The sequence below is a fragment of the Topomyia yanbarensis genome, chromosome 2 (assembly GCF_030247195.1).
Source record: "Topomyia yanbarensis strain Yona2022 chromosome 2, ASM3024719v1, whole genome shotgun sequence".
Taxonomy (NCBI): domain Eukaryota; kingdom Metazoa; phylum Arthropoda; class Insecta; order Diptera; family Culicidae; genus Topomyia; species Topomyia yanbarensis.
In genome coordinates, this window is record NC_080671.1 from 203847412 (window position 1) to 203854005 (window position 6594).

At 32.9% G+C, this 6594-nt stretch overlaps 1 protein-coding gene across 1 annotated transcript in view; it reads right to left on the bottom strand.

The window, feature by feature from the left end:
- Positions 1-5945, bottom strand: part of LOC131682751 (protein Wnt-2) — an 82590-nt gene extending 76645 nt beyond the window's left edge. The window contains exon 1 of the mRNA XM_058964469.1: positions 5337-5945. The gene's annotated coding sequence lies outside the window, so the exon portion shown is untranslated. The remainder of the gene's footprint in view (positions 1-5336) is intronic.
- Between the last annotated feature and the right edge of the window lie 649 nt (positions 5946-6594).

The window sequence follows — 6594 nt, forward strand, 5'->3', positions numbered from 1 at the left end:
ACTTACTGAATGCGTGGATTTTTCTGAAGTTGTACATCGACTCTGTTCAATTCCATTACATCAGGAATGTTGTTCTGCTCATAATCAAAAAGTGATCTAAAAAAATAAAAAAATAAATCTAAATGGAACAAGATAACTCCATTCTATTAAAACTCCCACAGTCTAAGAATCAGTTAACTGTGTTTGACGTTGAATTTTCTTGAAATATTGCTATCTGTTTTTCAAAGATTGTTATAGGGTAATATTAGGTCAATTATAATGCATGGCCAAATAGTGTATAGAAACGGATTCTCGACACATACCGTTCCGACTTCAGTTAGTTCAGATCGAAGCAAAATACATAATTTCTAGTATATAGGACATTCTGTAAACCAATGAGAATGGAATTTAATAAAATCTAATACAACGAAGAATGCACTGGCTCTCATTTTCGACGCTAGGTTGCACTGTATGCAACGTCTTTTCACTATAAGTGAAAATAAGATAATTTAATTGTCTACAACTTTGTCGAAGATTGCGAGTCAATCCGGATTTGTTAAAAGAAGTTATTAAACTTTAAACGAAGTGATGTAACATCAAAGCCCACGACAATACACAAGCAATACTGCTTTTCAAACATTTCTCTTCAGTTTGTTTGCCTCGGTTCAACGCGTTAGCATTACGATTATACTGAAGTATGGAGCCGAGGCAAATAAACTGACGACAAATACAAATACTATTGGTTGTGAACAAAAATCAATAGGGATATCTTTCTCATCTTCATATCTGGTGCCAAGTTAAGGCCAGCTACTGATAAAACGATGATAAAACGCATTCTAAGTAATAGTAATAGGTTCACGCGCAAATATAACTTTTACCGTTCTTTTTTTCGAGATTCTATCAAACCTTTTTATGCATTTTGAAGACATTTGGTACTAAAATATATTTTCTTTTTTTACATTTCTTACAAAAGAAATGTATAGGATTCGCTCAAACTTTGAAAACTTTTTCCGAGGCCCGGAGGGCCGAGTCTCATTTACCAATCGACTCAGTTCGATAAATTGAGAAAATATCTGTATGTGTGTGTATGTGTGTATGTATGTATGTACAAAATGCCATGTAATTATCTCAGCAATGGCTGAACCGATCTTAATGAAACTAGTTTCAAATGAAAGGCCTAACATTGCCATTTGACACTATTATTTTTGTTTTTCGATATGTTGCTTACTTTCTGAGATATAAGTGATCTTGTCAAAACAAGACGGGTTTTGGGCAAATAACTTTCAAACAAAGCGATCACATCGCGTATACTAGATAGAAATAAAAAGCGTAACTATAACTTTCTAACAAGCTATAGATTGTCAAAATCCGTTCACGAGCGACGGAGATATTAAACATTTTGTATTTTTATTCCTCGCTTACCAATTGACACTAATTAAAAAGGAGACCGTTTCATATAGAGTATTGCTTCGCTGGTGTTTTAGGGGCAAAGCTAAACCGATTTTGAATATCGGGGTATGAAAACACATCTACGTGCTTCGAGGAACTCGATTTTGAAAATATTTTATGAATTACCTCAATAATAAATTAACTATTTCTAAAAAATCGATATGCTCACTTAAAAAAATGCGTTCATATTGAAATTTTTTGTAGAGTTGTACTTATCCCTTGGATTAGGCGTTGCGTTCAATCGTGAGACAAATGTTGGATGGTATATTAATACACAGATCATGAAGTAACCTAGTAGTGAGATAAAAGATTTCTCATATAATTATACTCGTGGCATCACCGAAAGCAACCGTATTTTTGAATCCTAAAACTCTAGCGAAAATTTAGCTCTGTTTGTCATCCTGATAGTTTGAACCATTTCTTTTTCACAGTATGTGTTTGTATAGGACTTATTTATACCTATTTCCTGAACGAAAATTCCGAACGAAACAATATGCAAGCTATAAGGATGACTGGAAAGAGACTGCATAATAATCAACTGAACGCACGCCTTTATGTTATCGACATAGCATAGACACTTCACACTATTTATCTTAATGCAATTGAAATCTTTGAAATATCTACCTGTCTTTTTCATCGCATTCTCCCTCTGTCGCTCTCTGTTCAAGGGTCTTGAAAGCCATAGAAAGTCCATTGTATATTAATTAGCCTTTTCTCATAAACTTGGATTTTCAAAAACATTTCATAACTTTCTGATGTCAAATTCGTACGATCCGGTTTATTCACTTACATTATACAAAAATGTTTTTTTAATTTTACCTATATGATCATTGCATTTTAATTAAATATTTCATTCAGCATCTTTATTCATTTTGTCCATCTGCGTTCATTTTATCTATTTTATTCGTTTTATATTTTGGATTCACTCTGATCAGTTTATTCTTTTCGTACATTTTACTCATATCATTCATTTAACTAATTTTATTCACTGTTTTCATTCTATGCATTCTATTCATTTTATCCAGTTCATACATTTTGTTCAGTTTCTTCATTTTAATAATCTGACTATTTTTTTCAGTTTTATTCGTTTCATCCAAATAATTTATTCGACACAATTTATTTTTTCCATTAATTTATAACCTTTTAACATCTTTGATTTTTAATTTTATTCAATGCATTTTATTCTGCCCATTTTCTTCTTTTTATTTATTTTATCAATTCAGTTCAGTTTATTTATTTGATTCGTTTGTTTTATTTATTCATTTCATTTATTTTTTATTTTATTAATTTTGTTCATTTGATCCATTTCATTCATTTGATTCATTATATTCACTGAATTCATTAAATTATTCATTGGATTGTATAGGACTTATCATTTAATTCATTTTGTTTTTATCTTTAATTTTATTCATTTCATGTTCAGTCATTTTGTTATTTATTTCATTCAATTTATTAGTTCGAGTCAATTTATTCTATTAGTCTTATAACGGGTGCGCGACGTTAGGCATAAGTACGATAGGCATAATGGACGTTAGGCATAATGGACGATTGGCATAATATACGCTAGGCATAATGGACGATATGCATAATTTACAAAAAATATAAAAATAATTGCAAAGTTTTCTTTATTTTAGAGATTTCAATCTTATGTTCATTTTACGGGTTAGAAGCTTTGATGTATAAAATTGCATACCTTAGAGAGACAGTAAAATGAAAAACACTGTAGTGTAGAATTTGTTTTATTTTGTTCCATGGATGAGCTGAATGTTTTCTTCATTTGAGTGAACAGTTTTCATTCAATCCCATTTCAAGTTTGTTGGATGTATTATCAATACTATTATATCCAAATATTAAACAATAAAGAGTAATAATGAACAGCCATGATGTTATAAAAACTTGCAGTTTCCTTAGTTTTATCTTTGAAGGCCTCAATAGTATAATCATTGGACAGAATAATATGGGAGATAAGCAATATAGAAGTAGCAAATTCATCATTCTTTCTTTCATGAACTGTTCCTCAAGATATATATTTTCATCTTGGACAATTACACCATGCATTATGTAAGAACAAATCAAAGTTAATGTGCGTTAATCATACCTTAACACAAATGATATCGATTTTATTATTACAAACAGGTTGAATCTATTTTAGTTAGGTACAATTTATCGGTTGTACGTCGAGTAATACACACAGGCTGTATATCCGTATGCCAAGCGTTCGGTTTACTTCGTTAATTTGAGCAAATATATCTTCAAGTATACACAGTAGAATACAATTATGATCGAGTTTGATCAGCAACTGTTAAATTCTGTTGAGTGATACTTCAACATGTTAATTTTATTTATGCCAATCGTCAATTATGCCTAACGTCCATTATGCCTAACATCTTTAGGCCTAACGTCCATTATGCCTAACGTACGTATGTCAAACGTCCGTATGCCTAACGTACTTATGCCCAGTGGGGTACACCCTCTTATAACTATTTCTAAATGTAGTTTAAATTTTCATTTAATGAGCTAATCTAATTTGATTCGTGTATTTTATAATTTTGATTTACATTAATCATTCTACTTATTTTATGAATTTGAACACCTTTTATTTCATTTTTTGCTTTATTTTTTTATTTCGTTCGTTTTATTGATTTTCTATAATTTATTCAGTTTATTCGATATTGTATTCGTGCAGGAGTAGAAACTGTTTTCATTCCACCTCTAGTTGAGTGCCTACTTCACATGAGTTCTGCAAACTATTGAATGATCAAACAGTGATATGTGTCAGAAATGTCTCATTTCACTGCTAGGTGGATTAAATCGTTTTGAAATTTGTAGCAGCCTTATGTATTGTAATTTCGTATTTTTGTCAATTCTTCCCGTATTCCCAAAAATGGCATGGATTTTTCAGTTACATATATACATCTATCAACACACACAAACATAAATCTATGCATACTGTCATTTATTGATCTCGCCGATTTAAGATTGAACAGAGAATGGACAAAAACCGAAAACGAAAAAAGCTGTTTTCTTCCATACCGTATGTTAGATCTTCATACATTTTAATCAGCAGTACTGCAACAACATTCTACATAAGCTGATTGAGTTTTATGAAGATCTAACACAAGGTGTGGAAAAAAAAACTGCTTTTTTTGTTTTCGATTTCTGCCCATTTTCTGTCCAACCTTAAATAGAACTTCACCTATCGTGTGTCCATGAAAATTTTGTCCAACTTATTAGTGTGTATTGTGATCCATCTTTCTGTATAACTTTATCAATCACATTTTATGTAAAACAGTTGCACTTGACTAGAAATCGCTTTCGTTTCAGTTGCATTGATTGCAGTGAATGAAGTGCCCGGTGGGATAAATAGCAGAATTGTAACCAATTGCTTTATTGACAATATGAATTTTAGTATTAATTGAACATTTCTACTGTAGCTTCAAAATTATTTATAAAGCATACAACATGTATCATGCAAATGTGTTGATATATGTTAAGCTATAGAGTTTCGCCCCTGAAAAGGATTCCTCTTCTCCTCAATTTCTTGAGAGGCTTACTGTAAAATCTAAATTGTAGGCTTTCAGTTTGAAGAATCGAACAAAAACGAATGATCCGCAATCCAATCGCAGTGCCAGGTGTCAGAAATGTTTCAGTGCGAAGCATATAATTATCATTTTATTCGAAAAGCAGCATAACATGCTCTGATCGTGTATCGTAAATTTAGAAGTCTCTCAAACGCTGTCGAATTATCGATGATATTTTCAATTCAATGTTGAAAAAAGCACTCGGCAATGTTTGCCTTCCGTTGAACCTCTGACCACCCGCTGTTACACATAATTGATTGATCACTGATTCGTGTTTCACTTTGCTGAGCGCCACTTGCAGATTAATTTTCGTGAAAATATAATCACCACTTAGAAAACATCAACTCAACACCTCACGAACAAGACGTTTTTATGCTTAACATTTAAATCTCATTTCACTGCTTGAACCCGCACTAAGTATTTATGTATTTCCATTTGGTATCATCACCGTTCGCGCGCTAATTCGTCTCTTCCTTCTTTGTCCACTATCCTTTCGAGATTGTTTAGCTTGTGATAAAATATCAAATTAAAATAAAATATAAAAAAACGAGATAACATCCGAGATAGTTAAGCGCAGTCTTCGCCGCAACTTTCGAGTAGCAGGACGAAGAAACAATCTCTCATACAGTAAAACGCCGTTCAGCGAGAAAAAAATGCATCACCGTTCCCGTCTCCGAAACTAAAAACACGGTGGTCACCCAAGGAATGAAGATTTATAGGAAGCAGCACACAGGGGCTTGGATATACCGTGTTGATAGAAGTCAATGAAGCCTGACGGCGTGATGATAGCGGCGAACCGCGCAGCATCACCGTACAACCGACCACCGCCGCTAAGCGGAATAGAAGGAACGGGCAAGAATGAAATGATTACCACGAGAGATTTCATGCGCTCACGAACCGCGAACGCACTCTAGAGCGCAACTAAAATGAATTCCTACCGGCTTGATTGACGAAGGTAAACTGAAACCTGGGAAATAGTTGGAGCCAGGCACAAGATTCGATTCGAAAAAGGTCTATCTTCAACAACACACGCGACGCAACATCCTCTCCGCGATCACTGTGGGATGATCGATTTCGTTAGTGGTAAAAATGGACGAAAGAATTTTTTAAATGTAATATCACTTTCTGGTATACTGTGCCCATTAGATGCACGCGCATTGAAATTATTCTATTCATGGACTGTTTTAAAGAAAAATTTCCACAAATTCTGATTTTGAACTTATTACAAAAGGTTTACATTTTAAAAAATAAATGTCTAAAGAAGGCATAAGAGTTTTTTCTTAAGAAAGTCGATCATTTTCTTTTTTCATATTTTGACGTATTGATATTTTAAGAATACCCAAGTAACAATTGAAGTTTTATAGCACGCTACAAGTGCAATATAAGTTTTATGAGTGGTCATAAAACTAGCATAAAGCCTCAATTGTTACTAGGGTATAGACGAATTTTGTGCTAAATCGTATTCACAGTTGACAGCACCCTCTCAAATTTTGATGAAACTTTCTGCACATGATGACTTTGTCACAAAAAGCCATTTTGCATACTTTGTTTTTTGACATTAAAAATGTCTTACTCCACTATCTGG